The sequence below is a fragment of the Petromyzon marinus genome, chromosome 49 (assembly GCF_048934315.1).
Source record: "Petromyzon marinus isolate PM22_M1 ecotype Great Lakes invasive population chromosome 49, UKy_Petmar_22M1.pri1.0, whole genome shotgun sequence".
NCBI lineage: Eukaryota > Metazoa > Chordata > Hyperoartia > Petromyzontiformes > Petromyzontidae > Petromyzon > Petromyzon marinus.
In genome coordinates, this window is record NC_133715.1 from 11,394,967 (window position 1) to 11,417,839 (window position 22,873).

The following is a 22,873-nucleotide window of genomic DNA, read 5'->3' on the forward strand; positions in this document are numbered from 1 at the left end:
AATGCACACAAATAACAAATGCATATATATTAAATGTAATTAAAAGTCAGAGTTCCCCCTCTGCTCAAATGAATAATGGGGCAGTGTTATCAGCTTACAGCTCTGGGTCAGTGATAGGACATTATACATTTTAATTGTCTCTGTTTATAAAGAGCATTGCTGATATCCCACAGAGTGATGTCTATGTTGTCAACACCGGATGGATACTGGGCTGAATCGACTGCCAGCTAAGCCTGGAACTCACATCTGCTTAGGTGCTTGAGGTTGTTTTTCTTTCGTAAGGTTGTACGGTGTGCTTTTAGGCACCATGTGCGACATTTCACTGCATGTGCTGGCAGTTTCTTCAGAAGCTGAAAAATTCCTTGACTCTTAATTAATTAAAATTAATTGCACTTTTAATTAAGTGTGACATTTCTGTCTTGGTTATTGAATGCATTCACACAATAGCCTATTGTTCTGCTCTGTCAAGTTAATTGAGCTGAATAGTTCTTAGAGCAGCTATCAGCACATGGAGTAAAACAGTACAAAGCATAGGAGAGCAGTATAGTCCTTGAACCACAGTCCCACCGGGCTGCACGATCATATATATAGTTAAACTGTTTAGTCAATTATAAAAGAAAATCCACCTATATTAAAATCCCTGAAAACAGGGAGTATGTTTATCTACGCATCACATCATCATAAGGTAAAAGCTGGTAAATATCCATACACCAAAGTATAACTTTAATTTAAAAAATGGTGGTGGCCCCCAGATCCTGCCTCCTGAAGGCAGGAAACCCCCTGCAAGCTGATGTCGATGACGTGGTAAAGTCCCACCCATTACTTCCTGTACAGCGACACAAGTGGGAACAAAAGTAATACTTTTTCCCCCCAACAAATTTCTTGTTTTTCGATCAGTCAAAGCAATAATTGTAAAGAGTAATCAATTACTTAAGCAATCGCATAATCCAGCTCTGCACTTTATTCAGAAAATGGCTAACACTAAAAAGCATTTGGATTTTTCCATCTCTGAGCGGGGATTCTGAGGAGACTAATCGCATCAATTTCAAATCAGACTAGGTAGAGAAATCCAGCAGCTCCTTCCAAAGACAGACGCTTCATGATCATAGCCCTCAGTGGCTTTTGGGAGAGACACGGGGTACTTGGGAGAAAGCCACTGTACTGGCGGGGACAACATGTGCAGTATCTCTACAGATAATAGAAGGCACCAGAACACGACTGATTGATCTAAAGCCAGCCAGGGGTACGGTGTTTCCTCCATGTGACCTCGTAGGGGCATGAAGCACTGGGCCAAGGGTTTGGCTCTGATGAGTGGGTTGCACTCATGTTGCTGCTGAAGCACAAACCGTGCCACTCTGAATGCTGCACACAAAAAAACGTGTAGCTACATTTCTCAACATATGAATTGTTCAATGTGGATATTCTTAATTACTCATTAATGGAGAAATCAAATCGTCACGACCCATACGCCTACTTACTTACTCCTCTTCGCTCCCTGTGGAGCATAAGGCCGCAAAAAGCCCACGCCGTGCCGGACGGTTTTTAGCAGCTTTCTCTGACCCATACACTTAGAGTGCAAGAAACCATTCTGGGTACATGTATCAATACTTGTGTCTGCCGGAAAAAAACATCACTAGCTGATGGAAAGCTAAGTGGTCAGCCTGCGATATCCATAACAACACAATTATTGAAGATCCAACGCAGAACCTTCCGGGTTTCTCCTTACCTTGAAGACAATGGACTGTGCCTAACTGTGGGTTAGGACTACACAAGGCAAGCATGATTACCTCCTCCATAAATACTTTCCGAACTCATAATACAGTTATGAATTAAAACCGTTCTTTGCTAAAGGACATATAAGAGATAGTGGAACAATACGAGAGCTTGATAATGTTCTGTTTCTGAGACCACCTTTGCTTTTATATATATGGTAATACGTCACATCTTAACTGGTTCGATTCCCCTCTAGCACCAACCCATACTGACCATGGTGGTGAAGTATGGTCATACAATCCCCATGATTGATACGGTGTGGGAAGACCTTCATCTAGCAGTGGATTGACGCAGGACTGAAAAAATAGTTATATTAATTGTGAGTGGATGTGGTAATCCAGCAGTGGAACTGCTGGTTCAGCAGTTAGGCAGTTCGGATAGCCAGTTCCACTGCTGGATTATTTTTCCCGCCTGAGGACGACCGCTTGTGTTGCGATCGAAACGTTGTGATATATTATTTTTAATTAAATTTTTCGACCTACGTGACTTTACTGAAAGAAACAAAGAGTATGGATTCCTGCAGTCACGAAAGCTTCAAATCAAGATTGGTGTGTTTCTACCAAGTACTTTTTCAATTAATTTTGCGTGTGGGAAGAAAACTGCATGTATCAGGTGGAAAGTCACACGAGCAGTAAGATAACACACAATGTTCGCGCAGATATCCCGTGAGAAACGTACATGCTGAACTGCTTTACACAGGTAGCACCTAATTGGTCTGCAGGAAATGACTCATGCAGACAACATCTTCCCTTGATCCATTCAGCCTGCCTGCAAGGGTTTGTGGATCTATTAATGGATTCTATCAATGGTCGATAGTTGCAACTCTAGTATAATACGTGGGAGGCATGGTATAAATAATAAATGATTATGCTGCTGCATCATTGTTTATATGACTGGGTTACAGGCTTGGAGGCATACCGCATCATCAGCACTAAAGCTGCAGATTTCAACTATTGAAATAATCGATTCGTGTCACTATAATTCATTTGATTAATCAGATTTAAAAAACATAAAATTCGCATATTATTTCCAAAAATACAAATGCACGCATCCAAGAATTAAAACTTGTGCTTTACTGGCACTGCACCTGAGACCCAGGACCTGAGATCCTGGTGGGCAGGGGTTGTCGATGTCATCATTGTAGTCACCGCGTTACGTATGTATACGTGTATGTTGCACTTGTTTTGCACCGTATGTAGCCAACCGTACTAATAATCGGAGGTGCAGGTGAAGGACAACACACTAAACACAAACTGTTCTAAAGAAATTAGTTTCCAATCTACATTTAAAAGTGCATAGCTCCAGTGGCTTGGGTATGCACTGCGGTGAGTTTACAGCGTTTTGGAGGCCAGATGCCCTGTATGTACGTTGCATCTGCTCTACAACAATAGGGCCAAATAAATTGCATTCATTTATTTCTCCCAAGTGGGTGTTACTGCTTCATTCTCTCTCTCTCTCTTCCTTCTCTAGCTCTTTTGTTCTTCCGTCTCTCCATCTGGCTCTTTGTCTTCCACTGCTCCTATTTCTTCCACTTAGATAAGCATCGCAAAGTACGGGATCCTATCCGAGCTCATTCCTGCAACATGTCCGAACCACTGTTGTCTTCTTTTCTTACCTTTATCAAATTATATTCTTGGTTCTTTCGGTAAAGTCACGTAGAAGGGAAACAATAAAACAATAAAAATACAAAACAATAAAATTCCCTTCTACGTGACTTTACCGAAAGAACCAAGAATATGAATCCCTGCAGTCACGAAAGCTTTAAATCAAAATTTACCAAATTAGTTTCTTTTTACTTCCAGACAATCTCTTCAGACTCCATATAAAATATCTGCTGATAAATCGATGTTTAAATCTATTTTTATTGTAAAAAAAAAGATATACTTTCATGAAAAGTAAATAATTGCGAGGCAAACAGGCAAATAACACCAAACATTGACATGAGGACATCATGAGCGGGAACATAATTAAAAAGATAACTCGTGAAACCAGAGAGGGAACGCAAACAAAATATTGTTTATAAATATCTCAAGATACTATGCTGCCAATATCAACGAGTGCCTAATAAATGGATGTGTATGTGTCTTGACTTAAAGCTTTCGTAACTGCAGGAATTCATATTCTTCGGGTCTTTCAGTAAAGTTATGTAGATAGAAGACCCAAAGAAGAAGGGTATGCGATTTATAATATTGTACGCTTTATCCCTTTGCAGAGAGCTGCCACCCACAGAGCGAACAACGCTAAACACATTCACGAGAATCACAACATTGTCCAAACCTATCGCAAAAATGCCACGCTGAAAAGGTCAATGAGCCAACAGGGCATTTAATAACGTGTACATAATTGCAACCGAAGTGTGGCGCGTTATTTTGCTGGGATCTGATCACTTTCCTCCCCTGACTTTCGAACCAAGAAATCTTCTTGAGCAGTAAACTCGAGCTCCAGTCCTCAAGAGCCATGCCGACCCAGCCGTGTGTGCCGGCCCCAGAATAACAACTCTCGCCTCCCCCCAAAAACGAATTAATTAATCTCTTTAGATCGGTTATTTTTATGATCGTTCGATCAAGTAAATCGATTCACTTACATCAGCACTAATGAGCACACTCAGCATTATAGTGCAGACACGCAATGCTTGTTTAATCTGTTCAGTTATTTTGTCTTTCAGGGCAAATACAGTGCACCTGCTATACATATTCACGTAGTGTCTGTTCTAAACTGGCTTCAAATCTGCTGTTCACTATTTAATGGATCGCCAATTGGCTTTGCGAAGGGGACATTTGAAGGGTGATACAGGAAAATAAATGCATACATATTAAAAGGAACTACCACATCCATGCTTAAAGGACAGTTAAAGCAAAAATCAGAATTTGCAGTTAAAAATAATCAGAAATAGCATACGTTTATTAAGTTAATTTGTTTATCAAATACAAGAAATACGGGGTGATGAATTTAAAATTATAATGCCACATGTATTGCACATCATTCAAATGCATTTCTAGTCAGTCGGGGCAGAGACCAATCTCACTACAGGACAATTACTGATGACTTTCCTGCTCCAAGATGTGAAGGATAAATAAGTTCCGCTTTTCTCAATCGCAAAGAAACAATGATGATGACAACGACTTTCATGCACAAGTCAGAGTGATTTCGTGTTCAAATGAGCATCGAGGTGGTGCCCATCTCCTGTTTACCAATGGGTGAAATTCCACATTATTATAGCGGGGGGAGGGGGGGGTACTATGTAGGTTGAACTCCTTTTGCACCATACGTAGCCAACTGTGTTAATCGGAAGTGCGTGGGAATGACAACAAAATAAACACAACTACATCCATAAAGCAACCACTGTTCACTTCCCTACAAAAGCAGTGCTTATTGTATCGACCCTGGATAGATTATGGGCCGAAACAATGACCAACCAAGATTTAAAGTGGAAACCATCTGTTTGCGAGCCACTCACTCTACTGCTGAGCCACCTGGCTGGCAGCGTGCATGAGTGGCATGTACATCTCAATCTAGGAGAGATGACGATAATGATGATGCTGATGGTACCCATGATGGTGGGGGGCTGTAATGAACAAGGTTCATTCACATGTCAGGATTTCAACTCGATCCTCACAAAATGAAGCATGCACGCAATATCAACAGAGCTATATCCTGGCCATGCCCTGCAAATTCGGCATGTGTGTTAAATGCAAAGAATTAAAACGTACTCACCAGTAAATGTAATAAAAAAGCACCACAGCAACCAATGCAATACAAAATCCCGAGAAACACACAAGCGTCCTTTCATTTCCAGTCGGCATCCTTCCCCTGCGAGCAATGTGTTGCGTTTTTGATCAAATCCGAACCAGACTTCAATACATTTCACCTGTGCAAGCTGTGCCTCAAAGCCCCGCTTTTTGCTAAGCAGGATTATGTGAGCATTAGAACAGACAAATATAATGTGGGCTGCACCAACTATGGTGAAATAGAAGCAAAACTACATTTTATGTATCCAAACCAACCATGAAACATTCAATTGAATATGAACTGAGATTAAGGGGCAAATAATGAACCACTCACAACAAAAACCATGAACAAAGACAGCATATCATGGAGGACCTTTGAAAAACAGAGGCTGAAAGAAGGGTAATGCCTTGCTTAGGACAGATGTAATCTTTAATCGGATTCCACTAACAAACTATTCCAAGTAGATTTACTCCAGTTGTGTCAGGGCCAATTTGAAAGTGTCTCCTGTGAAGTTTCGTTGGCCGAAAAGATGATCCACTTTTCAGATTTTTCTATCACGGTCGACTGAATTCAATTGCCACTTAAGTGCAGACGTTTACATTGGGTGGGACTGTCAAGCTAGTTCAAAGCATGGTCATAATTGAAGTAATGAGCAAGTCATTGTTTTAAGCGTGACATAATTGTACGTTTAGTAACAATTATGCTATCTTTAAAATACAGTGCATTATAATGTTTATACAGTCTACGGCTTTGAATTTAAATAATACATTTTAAACAGACGACTGCCGCCATCAACATGACCAGGGTGTAATCTAGTTCGTACTCACATGGACGACTACTTAGAAACACCAGGTATTGTGGGCTTCGGCTGAGGTGGACAGTCAGTGGAAATTTAGCAAATGATTCTTAAAACTACCTGTGTGAAGCTTCGAATACTATTCCCTCACATGTGTGGTGTATCTCCAGGTACTCTGGTTTCCTCCTACGTACCACGAATTATTAACGGAATTGATCAAACATCACAATGCAGGACAGCCCTAAAAAAGAGAGTCCTTGAGACTCGCTGGAGTTTTTGTTTGTAAATAATGGGCATTGGTCATTCCCTTTTGAAGAGCAGCAGTGCAAGAGAGGTTTTTGTAAGGTTAACGCCACACACACACACACCCTGAGCACATGACTGTCAAACCCGATTTCACCTCTCCTGTCCCAGCACTTAAAATGTAATGCCATTATTACAATATTACAATCTTGATTCAAATCTTGATTCAAATCAAGATTGTAATATAAATGCTTTAAATATAAATTATACCGGTAGGCACAGGCCTGTAATGGAATACCGATATCTACAGATTGCAGAGCAGCATGCACAAACGATACAAAAACCCAATTTCTCAGTCAAAGATGCACTGTATGTGGCTTTACAACTCCTTTCACCATAAAGATAACTGGAAAATGGTGTGGAAAGCGATTATTTGAAAAAGCAGACATGATTGCATGACAGTGCCCCTTTGTAAACCACGTAATTGTTCCACAACAGTTGAGGAGTAATGCAATCAGAGATCACTGCTGCACCAAGATGAATTCCGCAGCCTCACTGTAGCAGCATTCACATCTCGTCTTGCTGCAAATGCCTCAAAGCACTTGTCGACGTGAATATCTCCGACACGTGATTTAACCCAAAAAAAAACCTGTATTGTGGGTGAATATCTCTGTTGGGATTTTTTGGTCAGAGGCACTGTGCAGTCAGCATATGCCTCAGGGTCGCGATTGAGACACTGCTATGATACACAGGCTGATTGCACTGCACTACATGTTTCTGATTTAGACAGAGGCACAGCCACCGAGGGACCGCACCATCCAACTGATCCCTTGAGTGCTCATTTCAGTGCCTAGGGAGAGTCAGAGGTGACATTGAATTATGGGACATGCGCTCCTACTGAGCAGTGTGGAATAAACGCCACAACTGTTGACACATTTCTCCATTATCCTACCCCTTGCCAAGCCATAATTTCTCCATGGACTGGAGTGTTGTGTGGTGCGAGAGGACAAAGATCGGTGCAGTCTAGAAGGTATCAGCGCCAAGGTTAAACGACGCCTCTTATCTATTGGTTTATTAAACCAGGTTGTGTACCAATGGACCCTCAGTTCAACCTCCAGAGATAATTTAACACGAAGGCTTTTATGGCCAGAGATAAAACCAGACATTCTGGTAGGGTTGGGAGGCGGGATTGGAGGATCATGTACAGATGGAGATTTTGTAAAACATCCGTATGCAAGGAAGATAAGGTACCCGTATGGGACTATACAGAAAGTAGGTTTCTGACTTATTTTAGCATTATCCTCTCCTATGTATGGGATTTCTCTGGACAATAAAAATCAAATTTGGTCACATGTAAAACATCTATCAAATATATATTCATTAAGCACTGTGCTATTGACAAATGTTTTGAGTTCTTGCTTAAAAAGGGCGTTCTGACCCTCTCGGGCTTTTCTGGGTAAATAAGACTTTAACTACGCAATTCATGTGCGGCTGTAGCACAACAATGATCAGTTTAAGAAGAAACGCGGGGGAGGGCTCGGCTTCAAGGAATCGTGGCTTGAACAAGTGCCAAATATGTTGGCTCAACGCCAAGGCGGCCAATGGTCAGGGAACGGCCCTGGATGGCACACAACGTGGCTTTTCGTTTAGCCACTTTAATAGGCTGCTCATATCCAACAATAAACGTGTCCTTTCACGCTCTGTAAAAGTGTTTTTTTATCCAATGCAGTCATCCATTGTATGTATGTTGAACTTCTTTCACACCGTACGTGTATGTATGTTGAACAAATGTGTTGTCTGTCCAGATCAAATTTTATGAAATTTTTTAAGCAATCATTGTTGCCTGGACAGAGATAATCAAATTCACTGCAATGTAGGTCCTGGATTTGAACCTCGGCTCTCAGTTGTACTTACATATTCCGCAATGTCGCCTTACCTTTTGTTATCAGTTGCGTTAAATTAGCTTATTTTTGCAACTCAACGTCAGAAAGCATTTAGAATCCACATAAAACTTAAAAGTGCACTGGCAAATTGCGCAACATTTTGCATGTCCCCATAGAAAGAAAAAAAACATTCAAACAACACGGTAGGAACTTGAAAGTACCTGCATATAAATGGCACGGCTGCCAGCTGATGGTTGAAAGACGAAGCAGGGAGAGCACGTGAGAGGAAAGTGGAGAGAGAGAGTGAGCACTCGCGCACACATCCAATGGCATAATCTACAACGACGGAACACATCTCACGTGCCCCAGGTCCCCCCCCACCACAAACAGCGCCCACCCCCTCGGACCTCGTGTCACTTGCGCCCCATGAGGCACTCAGGTGGATGACGGAGCCGGTGAGAGAGGCCGTCTGTGCGCTAGCGCAGGGGTCAGCAACCTGTGGCTGAGGAGCTGCATGCAGCTCTTTCAGGACTGCTGCTTCGTGACGTCATTTATTAAGGACCACCGTCTCGTATTAACATGCATTGCAGCTCTGGAAATATTGAGTTTTGTACCGAATTGAAAAAAAATGGCTCTTGGTATTTTGGTTCCCGACCCCCCTATGCAAGCACATCGAAGAGCAGCGTAATTTTTTTTTAATTTTTTTGTCTTATTTGTTTACCTTTCCTATACTTTGCACTCCTATCGTGTTTTTTTATTGTTTGTTGTTTTAACTTTGTGACCCCCTACTGGACATCTGTGGAATAGAGCTTCATAGCTCATCGGATTCCTCCAGTTTAAATAAATATTCTGATTATGAATGTGACATCATCAGCCACATGTCCGGAAGAATTTTATTCTCCTCGACAACGATCGCATGCAGGGGGGGGGGGGGGGGGGGAATTAGTATAGATAAAAACACATTTCTGATTTTAAATACATAGATTTCCTCTATTCTCAAGGGAAATCGCGGCAGAGGAATTAAACAAGATGGATCGTGCAATATATACAATACATTTGGGATTCATATAGCATCTATATACAACCGCAAATGAATTAGACCATACATGTTTTTTTTTATTGTTGACCGACGTAGAATGCGTCGTCTGCTTTTACTACTTAAAATAATTATTTTGTGTAACTATATATTTTTTTGTTCCTGGGTAGTAAGTGTTATTTCCTAATTGCTTATGCCTCAAAAGTACAGAAAATGGCTATTATTCCCCACAAACTTTGCTTTTGTGACCAGGACAGTGAAATTTTGAAATGCACCTATTTTCCAGAACATTTCATATAGATTCAGTGCTGAGTAAACTTGGAGTAACTTCTAGAACATTCTCGAACTTTCCAGTAATATAAATAGTAGTATAAATACAGGGGCCTTTCTGAGATGGCATCAAGAGGCTGCAAGCATCCGGCAGATGCATTTTGCTATGTCTGCGGCCAATTTATTAAGACAAGAGCAAAAAAGTACTCTGTGGAAGCATCTGCTAAGATGTGTGAGGCCCACTGACCACTCAAAAGCAACTGCTACTTCTGCATGGTGGACCCTTCCAAACGTCGGACTGGAAAGAATGCACCTGCTATTACGTATCCGGACCTTCCTTCATCCATCGCCCCAGTGCCACACTGCCATGAGCTCCCCATACCCACTCCTCCAGAGTGAGAGCAGCCGTCTTTAGAAGAGGAACACATTGTAGATCTAGACGACAATTTCAGAGGTGGAGCTGAGGAGAGAAACCCATACTACCCCAACCAAAAAGACCTCAACGACTTGATCAGAGATCTTGGTCTCACCAAGTCGAATGCCGAGCTTTTTATGTCTAGGCTCAAGCAGTGGAACTTGTTGGATAAAAGTGTGCAAGTCGCAGATCAGATGAAGCGTCACCAACCTTTTTGCAGCTTCTTCACCCGTCAAAATGGGCTCTGCTTCTACCACAATGTGACCAGTCTGTTCGAGGCAATCGGAATCACCTGTAACCAGAATGAGTGGCGCCTCTTCATTGACAGCTCATCCAGGAGCCTCAAAGCCGTGCTGCTCCATAATGGTAACAAGTACCCGTCTCTTCCCCTGGCTCACTCAGTGCACCTCAAAGAGGATTACAACAGCATCAAGACCTTGCTGGACGCAATGAAGTATGATGAGTACGGCTGGGAGGTCATCGGAGACTACAAAATGGTGGCATTCCTGATGGGTCTCCAAGGCGGTTTTACCAAGTTTCCCTGCTATCTTTGCCTTTGGGACAACAGGGACAGCAGGGACACCAAGGCGCACTACCACAGGCAGGACTGGCCACAGCAGACCGAGTTCTCTGTGGGGAGGAACAACGTCAAGTGGGAATCACTGGTGGACCCTCGGAAGGTGCTGATGCCACCACGGCACATCAAATTGGGCCTCATGAAACAATGTCAGAGCTGTAGATAAGGAGTCAGCAGCCTTCAAGTACCTTCAAGACTTCTTCCCTAAGCTGTCTGAGGCAAAGGTCAAAGCCGGTGTCTTCGACGGACCACATATAAAGAAGATCCTGGAGTGCAATGAATTCCTCAAGAAGCTCACTAGTAAGGAGAAAGCGGCTTGGAACAGCTTCGTCGCAGTGGTTCGTGGCTTCCTGGGCAATCACAAGGTCGAGAACTATGTGGAGCTGGTTGAGACTCTGGTGAAGAACTATGGCACAATGGGCTGTAGGATGTCCCTCAAAGTCCATATCCTTGATGCTCATCTTGATCAATTGAAGGAGAACATGGGAGCGTACTCGGAGGAGCAAGGCGAGCGCTTCCACCAGGATATACTGGACTTTGAACGCCGCTACCAAGGACAGTATAACGAGCACATGAATGGAGACTACATTTGGGGGCTGGTTTGTGAAAGTGATTGACAGTATTATCGTAAATATCGAAAAACTACTCACTTCTAAATCTTTTGCAGTCATTTTTTATTACTTTAGTATAAATACATGTTAATTTTGATTCATATGTTGTTTTTTTCTGACTTTATGTGAACAAAAAGACACAAATTCACCTGTTTTCTCATTGAAAATAGGTAAATTTCCAAATATCACTGTCCTCGTGACAAAAGCAAAGTTTGTGGGGAATAATAGCCATTTTCTATACTTTTTAGGCATAAGCAATTACGAAATAACACTACCCAGGAACTAAAATTGTGTTACATAGTGAATAATCGGTTTACTTGACAGCATGTTTGTGGTTATGTTGTCACTGACCGCCAACAAGTGAGGATCTGCTAATAGCACCAGCGTGCATGCAAAAGTGAAGAGTACTGTTAAACCGCAAGCCGAATAATTAAGAGTTAACCGTATCATATCAACTGGTAACTGGTGGGGGGGGGTCAACCACTTATCTTCGGCTTGAGTGTTGTGACATTGCAGGAGGTGTAAACATCTTATTTAGCTGCTGATGGGAATCATTTATTCGTAAGTGTTGAGTATGAAGCTCCAATATTCTGGTGGGTCAAAATTTAAAACACTTTGTTGTTGGATTTTTCTCAATTATAAGCAGAGATTCTACTACAATTGTGGCAAATGAAAGATATTTTAGTCCTTCTAAGAGGCCAGTTCCATAATGTTGGATAGAGAGCCATGATTTGTCCTCTTTTCTTCACGAGGGAGAATTGCTCATAGGCTACCCTGGTGTCGGATGTACTTGTAAAAAGTGAATTTGCCCACCTTTCTGGGAAGGAGATGGTGCATTCATATTCTGGAATGTAAGACCATGGAAGTAAAATAAACCATATTGTATTACTTTCAACAGGACACATATGCCTTCTTAGGATGATTTTAGAATTTTTTAAGTGAGATTGTCAAATATGTGGAACTGATTAAAAATGTCATAATTTGTATTCGTCAGTCACAATCATCCAAATGTATTAAACAGCTTACACATTTTGATTATATAGCTGGGTCGCACTGTGGATATAGCGCTTGACTAAAAATTGGAAAGTTGCGAATTTAAAATCATTTTAGGGGGCATCACTCCTCCACTGTCTCTTCCACTTAAAACGCTCCCCCCCTTTGTGGGACCCTAACCCGCTTGTTGGTATATTTATAGTTCCTAAACTATTAGTTCCTAAACTATACTATTTTTTTATTTTACCAGGTAAGGCCCACTGAGCTATATAGCTCTTTTTCAGAAGCGACCTGGCCACAAATGATAGCTCAACAAAGTGGCTTATCATATGGAAATGTATAGCAGCCAAATACTCTAAGCGCATGTTGATTTTAAATGCGGATGGAAAAACTGGATGACCTGGAGAACATAGACGGGGGGGAGTGTAGAGTACAGTACTGTACAACAATTGATTTTGCTGCACTTTCATCTGCTGCTCACTATGTAGCCCCACAGCCAATAACACCTGGCTGTATGCATGATGGGCGTCCATCTAAGCATTGTCCAGGCTCAATTCTTCTTAGCTTCAAGATCTGATGAGATAGGTCATATTTGGTTGAAGGCTTAGACATGCTATTAATAATAAAAATGTACAGCCCTTTATCAATTCACTACCAGATGAAGGCTTTCCCAAGCCATGTCAGGTGATTGGGGGTTTTCTGATTATACTTTACAATGCTAGTCAGTGAGTTGTGAAGTATGGTCACCAGCTTGACAATGCATAACATTTAAACATTCCATAAGTAACGAGGTCCATTCAGCTGCGAGTGTCTCCTGGCGTGGTTCGTTCCGCTACATTATTTATTTGCTTAAATAGAGCAACTGTGATGCGCACAAGCGACGGGGATCTCGCTTACAGTGGGGCTCTGGTCATGACATGGGCGAGTACGCTCTTGCGGGTGTACGTTACAGCCACACAATGGCAGTGCGCAGTAAATTATACCGTTCTCTCAGCCTAGGCAGCAAAACAAAAACACAAGGAAACCGCGTTTCATCATCACCAAAACTCCATCGTCCGTCCAACAACTTCCAGCTTTAACCGCCGAGTGTAAAAATGGAACGGCGTATGAACACATCTATTGGGTGGTCAAGGTTCAATTAATGGCCATGAAGGTCGTCATAAATGATTGCTTATCAAAGCTGGACTTCCCTCCACTGAGTTAACTCAATCTCAAATAATATTGTATGCATTTTTTTCTGTTCGCTTTTACGGCTATACTGTTTTCTCCATTGATCCAGATATCTGTTGTAAAATGTTTTCCGATTCTAAATAGTTTTTGGATCAGATAGTGTGAGCAAGCGCCAATGTGTGTCACTCACCCTCCTCCTCCTGACGCAACCAACTAAATAAATTTGTCAAGTGAATAAACAGCAGCAATTCGCATTGCTGTATGACACTGGTACACTGCAGAGCAAACCACAACAGTCACCAATTTGGTACGACACAGGAGGGTGCACGACACACATTGGCACTGCCTCATACAATCTGACCAACAAAACAATTATGAATCATAATATTCAGTCATAAAAGCCGACAAAATAACGTATTTTTTCACTGGGCTCTTATCTGCTTCAAACGAAGTTTTGTTCAAAGTTAGATTGACATGTGTACAGTATATGAAACAAAAATATATGGTGCACTGTATTACAAGTTTGTCTTTCGGACTGTTGGGGCAATGACTCTAATTGATTACCTGTTAGGGCCGGCAGGGCACATTCCATGGCGGCGTAGACAACGCCAAATGTGATTAGCCATCTCTGTGTCATCAGCAATGATATATACCCTGCTATATGAAGGCCTACCCAGGTTGTCACCATCAACAACGGGTTCATAGCAAGATATTAACTACCTCGCCTGGTAGACAGAAGATTGTGGGTTCGAGCCTGACACTTGACGCCTGTATACTTGGAGTTTGCATGTTCTCCCCATGGTCGCATGGATTATTCTCCGGGTCCTCCAGTTTTTCCCTCCACATTTAGAAACACGCGTTTAGAGTATTTGGCTGCTATACATCTACATATGATAAACCACTTCGTTGAGCTATCATTTGTGGCCAGATCGCTTCTGAAAATCATCTATGTAGCTCAGTGGGCCTTACCTGGTAAATAAAAAGTTTTAATTTAATACCTGAAACAGGGAACTCTCCATCATCACCCAGGTAGCACTCAAATTATAGTTTAGTAGAGTGACAATGACAGCTACTATATCATGTAACTCCCACAACAATGATTACAATCACAACATTAATGAATTACTGCAGCATAATTTGAATTAACTGCTACTGCGATATTGTAATTTACTGTTATGCACTATCATAGAGTGCATAAATTAATGATAGTTAGTAATTCCTATAACAATACAGTAATACTGCAATATACGGTATAAAATACACCACTCTTTCAGTGAACGTGAAAGAGGCGCTGACAAAGTAAAACAAAAACTGTCATTAGCTTGCTTCACCAGGGTCAGGAATTCAACTCTAAGTCACCAGGATCATAGCGTATTGCAATACCCAACGTGCCACTCCCTTTCATATTACATTATAACTTTTTTCTCCAATGCTATGGGGGTACTGTTGGTGGACCCTGTTATCCGTGTATATCCACACATTTCCCTCTTATATGGCCAAAAGTAAGCACGCACCAGCATGAATGAATGCCGTATGACCTACTTTCACAACACCACTTTCAAGTCAGGTGAAATCCACCACCAGCACCAGCACTGCCATCATATAAAACACGTGACATGCCCAGGGATGTTCTTATTTGCAATTCGCGCATTTACCTATTATTTCCTCTTATCTGTGATAAGCTATTTCTTCTGATCGAGGGCCTGGGTCACATCGCTGCAGACGTAGCAAGATCTGAAATCGCTGCAACCCTCAAAAACGCTAAGATGCCAGCTAGCAACCTCAGCAAAGATGAGCGTTTTGAATTATATAAATTAAAAAAGAGGGATTACATTGTCATCCTCTCAGCCGACAAGGGCAATGCCACTGTCATCATGGATAAATATAATATAACAACAAAATTCAAGAATTACTCAACGATGGCAGCTATACAAAAATAAAAAGAGATCCCACCAACAGCCTCGTCATACAAACCAACAAAATCATTTCTGATTCAACCGCATTAATTGATCAAACCAAACAGTTCTCGTTGAAACCTTTTGCTGCCAGGCCACCAAGATTATACGGCTTACCAAAAATACATAAAGTAGATACACTCCTTCGTTCCATCGTCTATACTATCAACTCCCCCACCTACAAACTGGCTCGTTTTCTGTCTGAAAACCTGCGGCCTTTCACTGGAAAAACCACCTCTGCGGTACAAAATTCTACTCGCCTGGTATCGACAAGCACGGGTATTTCCCTGTCCCCAGACGACCTGGCTGTCAGTTTTGATGTAGTTTCCTTATTCACCAAAGTTCCTGTACCTGACACCATCACAATCATTGAAGACTTGGTTCATCAAGGACTAAACACTGAGGTACCCCCCCCCCTGGTGAGACACTGCTTAACCAATACATACTCACTTGGAATGGAACTTTCTACAAACAAACTGAGGGCACCCCCATGGGCTCCCCCCTATCTCCGGTGGTAGCCAACATTTTCATGGAGAAATTTGAGACTGACACCATCCAGACTGCCACTCTGCGCCCTACCTTATGGAAGAAGTACGTGGATGACACTTTTGTCATCTGGCCACATGGCCGGCCTGCTCTAGACCAATTCCTCGACCACATCAATTCCATACATCCAGCCATCAGATTTACCATGGAAGTCGAAAAAGATGGCAAGCTACCCTTTTTGGATGTCCTAATAAAAAAGAAACCTGATGGTTCAATGAGCCACTCTGTCTACAGGAAAGCTACCCATACGGGTGCTTACCTGAAACCGGATTCCCACCACCATCCATCCCAGAAGAATTCCCTCATCAAGACTCTGCACCATAGAGAGCAATGCATATCCGACCAGGAACACATAGCCAGTGAACTCAAGCACGTACACCAAGCTCTTAAGGCTAATGGTTACTCCGACTACACAATCCGCAAAGCTATCACTCCAACCATGAAGAAGGACCCTCTTGAGGAGCCTTTCAAAACCATCACTTTACCCTACATTGCGGGGATCACAAAAAAGATCTCCAAAATCTTGAATAAACACAAGATCCAGGTCCGATTCAACACATTACATAAAATCCGTGATCTGGTTCCGTCTGTAAAAGATGTGATTCCTGGCGTCTACAAACTAAGTTGCCTCTGTGGTAGTAGTTACATTGGAGAAACCAAACGACATGTCTCGGACCGCATTCGTGAAAACAAAGCAGACCTAAAACACGGTAGGACCAACACCTCGACCGTGGCAGATCATTGTTATAATTCAGTAGGCTCACATGACATTGACTTCTCCAAGACAGAGGTTCTTTGCAAGCCATATGGCTACCATGAGAGATTCGTTCATGAGGCTATCCACATATACAAACACAGAGACAATTTCAACCGAGAAGATGGATTCTGGCTTAGCAATCATTGGAAGGATTTGATAAACCATTTCGGGTCTTAATTTATTGTTCACGCTTACGGTGGCTTTCAGATCGCATCCATTATTTTCGTCTCCCCCCTCCTCTTTTCCGAACATAGATGGACTCGTCCATCTGAATAACTGCCAAATCGCTCTCCGTAGTGCAAACGTTAAAAAAACCCGCCACTTTTTTAAAATTGTCTTGCTGTGGTTTTCACACCTGATGATGACTGCTTGTGTTGCAGTCGAAACGTCGTGAGAATTTTATTGTTTTATATTTTTATTATTTTATTGTTTCCTTTCTACATGACTTTACCGAAAGAACCAAGAATACGTAATTAATTTCTTTATTTTTGGCGACTCCGTCCCACTGCATACATTAGCTCTGCGACCCACCTGGCACGGATCATTCTGTTGTCATGTCGTCCAAGCGCAGCGAGGACGAATACGCAGAAGAAACAAAACCTTGAAACTTTGATTAGCGCGTCGTGTAGAGCTTGTCGAGAGGAATAGATTGCAATATCGTTCACCTTTAACAGACATAAAATGATGTCGCAATGCAGTTTATGCGAGAGCCGGGCGCTTATGGGACCCTGGGGTCCCGCCATAAGTTTCATTTATGGGAATGGTCCAAATTTTGGCAAACTTTGGCCATTGTGTGCTGGCGCAATGGTCCAAATTACGTCATGGGATCTTTCACGTCCACTACAAAGAAGACGATATGTAGCTTTACAGTTAATACACCCGCAGTAATAACCAGGGCAGCCAATGGATTTTAACTGCAAACCTCTGCAACAAGCGGCGAACATGCAACCGCTCGGCCACGGCACACACCTGGAATGTTGCTGAATCTCACCGAATCTCAGAAGCTAAGCTAGAATGAGCTCAAGTAGTGTTTGGATGGGTAACCATCATACACAAACAGGATTATGGGTGTCGAGGGTGAGCAGCAGAGCACAGTGCAGCAACATCCACGGATGTTCTGCACTTCTATGTTCCCACATCTACACTGCACACTTTGACCAACCCAAACTGACCAGTGTGGTGAAATATGGTAAAATATCCACAACCCACACACATGCCTTGTTATGTCATGACAGTCCAAATCACAAGGTAGCTCAGAGGTCTTATAATGTAAATGTTGATACGCTGTTGTTATCACTGAAATAGCAAGGTCGACTAAAACTCATTGTCCCTCGAGGGTTGATAAGATTGATGACCACTTTGTCAAAAGTCAACAGTGGTTTGTCTTGAGAGAGGATAACCCTCGTCACAAGAAATATGGATGTTCCACCTCTTGCTCAATGCTATAAATGGAGATGACTACCACTCAATGCTCATATAAGCAGAGACACATTTTATTTATTTACACAGAAAGGCCTAGAAGTCTCAAGACTAATTTTCAAGAAGATCCTATTTACGACAATTTGTCAGTTTATGTTTCCTTATTTTTGTGTGTAGGCATAAATGTAAGTACAGTAAAACCTTGGATTGCGAGTAACTTGGTCTGCGAGTGTTTTGCAAGACGAGCAAATTTTTTTAATAAATATTAATTTGATAAACGAGCGAGGTCTTGCAATACCAGTAGTACGTATACACTTTGTCTGCCGAGCGTCACGTTATCACAACTGATATACGAGTGCTTTGAATTACAAGCACGTTTCCGGAACGAATTATGCTCGCAATCCAAGGTTTTACTGTACCTAGAGAAATTCCATGCATACGATGGGACAGCTCAACAATCCATACTGATGGGGCAAGCAGTCTAGTTGCAGTCCTGACCAACAAGATCTCTGCTAGAATGTACCTCGCATTACCCTTCAATCATTACCACGTTTCATAATTTAGTCATGGGGACAATAACCACACCACTCTTTGAGGCCACGAGGAATGGAATAAACTTGGCACCAGGATATGACAAGACAGACCCATTAACAATATACAAATAGAAAAATTGTCTTCACATAGATTATTTTGGAAAGTACTGTTCGTGAGATCCTATTAAGGCCAGCAGAGAGACACAAGCATCAGTGTGACAAACACCATGCCCAGCTACCTCTGTCTTCCCAGGGCAGATGCTCACATCAGACTCAAGACTTTATTTCAGGTGAGGCCTGCATCAAGTACTCATTTAAGGTTTAGTTGATCTATGCGAGGCCCAGAACCAATTTAGATAGCACTTCTTACTTATGTTATCCATAGATGATAACCAAACCCAGGTCGCCGGGTTCGTAGAGCAGCACGCGAAGCAATGTGCCACAGGTTCTGACAACATTACAATTACCGCCTTTCGCCACTTAGTAGCAGTGATGTCACCATGGTTATTGTGCCAGGCGAGGTGTAAATTTTAATAATACCCAATAACATACATACTAAAAGCCAACTTACTGAACCATTAAAACTGTCAGCAACCACTTATTACGTTTTGCTGCCTTCACAGCCAAGGAAATGATCACGTCCAAGATAACGTCCACCAGGAAGACGGAACAATGAAGTCAGCTCATGTATTGGTGACAAGTGGAATATTACATTGCAAGATCGTGAGAGATGGTGGAAACTTGGGGTGGCCCTCATCCCGAATTGGGATTCACCATGGCTGATGATAATGTTGAAAAATGTGGATGTTTACTTACCCTTAGGACACCACTTTGAGGCCTGCCACACGTCCCGGGGTAAGCTTACGTCCACTCGATCTCATCTGGCCTGCTTTCCTTCAACTTCCTGCTCCCATCACGAGGCATAAAGGACAGAAAACTCATTACAGCAAACAATTGTTTTAAGTACAACTCTCCAAAGGGCTTGTAGGTTGTACCATGTGTTGTCAGGCATGATGTCCCATGTTGCGCTTTACATGCTGCGGCTTACTTCAGAAACTGATCGAGCGGCCCACTTTCTCCCTTGATTATATAGGGAAAGCGCTATATTATCAGGGGAGAAAGTGAAAACACATTGGAGAGCTATACAGCGAAAACGTGAAATCCTATACCACTAATATTGAGTGTTTTTTCCATCAGAAATGTAACTTCGTTTGTTGGTGTTGTGATGGCAGTGTGAAAAATATGACACCAGGTCCCTCCTAACAAAAAGAGTAATGGAAGAAATGAAAATGATTATTGTGTGATTATGCTCCGAAAAACATTTTCTCGGATGAAGAATTTTGTGAAGCTCAGCGCTTGCTGTAAATGTAATAATGTTGCATGGCTTTGTTCACAACTTGTTTTGTTCTTTTCTAAGATTAATTCAAAGACATGGAACAAACTAATTATATCTACAGCATGTAGAGCAATGATAGCAAATTATTACCAACATTACAGTTACAAATTCCAAGTGATAATATAAATTACCCTGGTATATACGAGCATATTTTTCAAAAGCATTATACCAAAACATGGTTAAAATAGGTTAAAGGTGAAGTGATATCTCGAAAAAGTATACTGTAATAAAAAACCTGGTTAGAATGTCCCCACATTTTGCATGTGTATGTGTACAGTACTTCCCACTGAGCCAGTTTACAAGAGCCAAAAGTTAAATACCAATCAATGTTGCAGTAAATGGCGTTTGTCCAATGCCCTTGTGTGCAGTTGGCAATGCAGATACTGTCGAATAATAATTTTCTATTCTTTGGGTCTTTCAGTAAAGTCACGTAGATAGGCTCAAAGAAAATAACAAAAAAAACTACGACGTTTCGATCGCAACACAAGCGGTCGTCTGCTTGTGTTGCGACCAGCAGTTACGAATGCTTTAAGTCAAGATTTAAACATTTTCTCTTATGCGTCTTGTCATAGCCCAGATCCCAAATCAGAAAAACATGCAACTGCATGCAATACATTTTTAAGGACTTGATTTATTTAGAAGTTATTTAAGTATTTCTACTAGATAACTGAATACAACTATTTAGAAAAGTGGGCTTGAACATGCCACCTTGCAAAAAGAGATTAAGGCAAGCTGATTGAGACCAATGACATCGTAGGGACCCTAAAGGATGATGCCAACTTTGGGAGGCTTTCATTCAGCGGTCGATCGATCATGGCTGATAATGATCGTTATCACAATTACATGTCTTTACAAAGTGGCTAAACGATTGCATGCAAGAGGTAAAACTAAGACCAGCAACAAACACGGTTGGTTTCTTTACTCAGGACAAGGTTAGAGCCAACCAATATTTTGCATCTGAAACGACCTTGTTAATTTGATACAAGCACGCCCCTTGCAATCACCTTAACAACACACGCTGTATGGGCCTAAAATAAAATAATCTTGCATATTTACTGAGCAGAACCACGGCCGATTGATTTTAATTATGAGAATGACATTGATATTAATGCTGTCTTGATGTGGGTGTGTCATTGATATATTTTTTATTGTGGCTGCTGTTGTTGATGCTGCTACTAAGAGCGATGATACAAACGAAAGCACTGTCATGGGGATGATGTGCTGATGGATAAGATAACGATGATGGTGATTGTCCTGAGGATATACACCCTACAGAGGTTATCGAGGGACGTGGTGTCTATAATGAAGGCACTGATGATGATGAAGATGATGACGATGTGCAATTTGTTGGAAACTCTGATGACAAAAGTTGTAAGGAAAACAGCAGTGAGCTTGACACCAGTGTGTAATGACATTGATATGATGCTGCTGATGATAGTGATGGTGGTGTCGGTGATAATAATGGTGCGTGATTATGATCACGGTGCATGTGATGATAGTGTAGTTGGTTTGGATGGTGGTTATGTTGATCCAGATAATAATTTAATTAGGTGCAGTGAGTGTAAATATCCATGATTATGGTGGAGGTGGTGCAGTGGTGGTCTATGATTATTATAATCACGATGGAGTTTATGAGGGGTGCATGGTGATGGTGGTGCATGTTGATGTGGATAGTAGTGATGGTAACTAATGGTGCATGCTGATGATTATGTTATATGATAATGGTCATGATGATGTAGGTGTTAGTAGTAGTTTAGTATGATGACGATGATCCTGATGATATAGTTGATGTCGACGGTTCATGATGGTGGTGTGTAAGTGGGCCGTGAAGATGATGCTCATGATGGTGGTTGACAGTGATACGTGATTATGCTCGTGATGGATCGTGGTGCATGATAATGATGATACACGTGATGATAATGGGTGGTGATGATGCTGATATTACCAGCTGTGATCTGTGTATGCTGGATGGAGGAGGGGTGATGCAGCGGCTCTCTCGCCCACGTTTACAGCCTTACCTCACCATCATCCTCTGAGCTCAATTCGTCCCGTTGGCGTGCCCAGCCATGCCAGTCGGCCTCCTGCACTATAAATAACCAGCCTCTGCAAAATGACAAAAACCCACCCTTCCCACTACCTCCCACACCTCACCGCAATGCCCAAGGTTTAAAGGGGCTCCCTAACACACGCACGCAGCACTGGGGCATGTCCACATATGCCCATCAGTATCTTTACATGCTATACAGTCACAATTTCACATCGTATTTTGTTTAAGCCGTTCTCTTTCATCAGCTCAGCAATAACATACTGATAAACAAAATCTTAAAAATACCACGTAGCAAAGAAAAGTGTTCTTTAATTGAATTGTTTGTATAATGAGGATGAAACGCACGCACGCACGCTTACTGCACAGCAGCGAGCACGGGACCACGTGACCGGCCTCTCGAGAGACGTCACCGGAGTGACTCGAAACCGCCACCGATGACGTCACCAGCACGATTGCACGGGGCGGGGGGCTCTGGCTCAAGTCACGTGGTCTGCCCACGCTCATTAATATTCATGTTGCGGGGGGGAGGGGCAAAGGGTTTATGAAAATCGCGTGCTGCTGTGAAAAACGCGACTTTGAAGGAATACAACAATAAACGTTAACGTTGTAAGAGGTGATATATTCACTTCAGAGTATTGTATAATTGTGATTAATCAAGGAAATACGTGTTTTCAGGAATGCCCTATTTTGATATTTGTCCAATGTCATATTGTGTTATTGCAGC

General features: G+C 42.0%; 1 protein-coding gene across 5 annotated transcripts in view; it reads right to left on the minus strand.

Moving 5' to 3' along the window:
• Positions 1–22,603, minus strand: part of AGPAT3 (1-acylglycerol-3-phosphate O-acyltransferase 3) — a 59,148-nt gene extending 36,545 nt beyond the window's left edge. For 3 of the 5 annotated variants that reach the window (XM_076074699.1, XM_076074698.1, XM_076074697.1), the window contains exons 1-3: positions 22,509–22,603; positions 22,121–22,205; positions 19,523–19,610 (exon numbers count right to left, since the gene is read on the minus strand). The gene's annotated coding sequence lies outside the window, so the exon portion shown is untranslated. Of the gene's footprint in view, positions 1–19,522; positions 19,611–22,120; positions 22,206–22,498 lie in introns of all 5 variants that reach the window. The other 2 variants (XM_076074695.1, XM_076074696.1) reach the window with 2 other exon arrangements.
• Between the last annotated feature and the right edge of the window lie 270 nt (positions 22,604–22,873).